The sequence below is a fragment of the Limulus polyphemus genome, unplaced genomic scaffold, assembly GCF_000517525.1.
Source record: "Limulus polyphemus unplaced genomic scaffold, Limulus_polyphemus-2.1.2 Scaffold1516, whole genome shotgun sequence".
NCBI lineage: Eukaryota > Metazoa > Arthropoda > Merostomata > Xiphosura > Limulidae > Limulus > Limulus polyphemus.
In genome coordinates, this window is record NW_013667126.1 from 240,740 (window position 1) to 242,219 (window position 1,480).

A 1,480-nucleotide genomic window follows, 5' to 3' on the forward strand; every position below is an offset into this window, starting at 1 on the left:
ATAGACATTAATACACAGTATATTGTACTAATTAAGGATGAATTTAAATACATGCGTTTAGATTAAAGTTACACCCAGTACGTATTGAAAGATTAAAGGGTATAGGAGAAAGATGGCTATGAATAAAAATATCCTTGAATATTTTGTAATGGTTCGTTAGAACTATACAACACCAGATATATATAATTTTTGCTTTCAAACATGAATCTGAAGACATTAGGATTCGAAGTTGAATGATTTAGAAAATCACTATTTAAAAGTATATCTTAGGTCTAAGGCTTTACTTATAATTATTGTATTTGTTAGTGCTTAGAGGTTTAGGTGAAAGTTCAGCAAGTCACCAGCAGGTACTTCTAGATTACTGTAATCCTTCATTTCTTAGTGCCTTGTATTTGAGAAAGTCGGGTGAATGAAATTTTTTTACTCCTTAGACAACTTCAGGAGTGTGATTGCAACCTTCAAGGATTGACCTTTTTCCACAAATGTTTTTTGGAAATTATATTTTGCATTATGAAAGATCATTATTTCTGTTGTTGAGTTGTCATTAATATAGTTATCTAGTTTTGATTACCTAATCAGTTGAAAGTTTGATCGTCTATTGCGTTATTTGAAGTGATACTTTAATAACAATTATTTCAAGCTCACATGCACCATATTCCCCTGTGAAAAAAATAAAAACCTTTAACCACATCATTATCATTCTTTAGGCATGGATAATTATAATATTTAACTATTGTTTCATCACTCTTTAAGTTATTCAGACTTTGTGGAGTTTTACTGTAGTTGCTCAAAAAAAGCTTGTTATCACAAGAACAAGATAAGCAAAACAATATAATATCTGTTTGTTCAATGACTAGCTTATCAATGTTTTCTGTTTTTTTCTTTTTTTGCCAATTGCATCTAGGTATTATATTAGAGATTGTTTTGAAGCCGTACAGTAATATCAGTTATGTCAAAATGGTTGGTAAATAATTATTTTTCAAAATTGAAATATTTTAAAAAACCTACATCCTTTAGAAATTGCTGACAATTATGTACAAATGCAATATCATGTGGTTCACAAACAATGCACTGATTTCTAATTGACTAATGCAGAAACATAAGCCCAAATTCCATACACAGATACATACCATAAAGTCATTAATATGAATAATATTAATTTCCTAAACATTTGGTCATTGACTAAAACAAATCTAAGTTAGGAATATTTTTTAACCATTTTATCAGAAGTGTGAAATTATATTATCAGATGAAATACATAAAGGTAACCAGTTAATAGCTCATTGAAACAAAGTTATGTTTTTCATGCTGATTAATCATAATTCTTTGGTTTGAGGGAAAAGAATTAATTAGACGTTGATATATCATTTGACTTTAAGTTTTTTAATAATCTGTGGTCATGCATTTAATAATAAATAGTACTAAATGTCAGGTTAATCCTAGCTAAAATATTTAATGTTTAGGTAGATTTTGTAGTTTT

General features: G+C 28.0%; 1 protein-coding gene across 1 annotated transcript in view; it reads left to right on the forward strand.

Moving 5' to 3' along the window:
* LOC106463916 (choline transporter-like protein 2) overlaps positions 1 to 1,480 on the forward strand; it is a 62,969-nt gene that overhangs the window by 40,608 nt on the left and 20,881 nt on the right. The gene's annotated exons all lie outside the window — the stretch shown is intronic.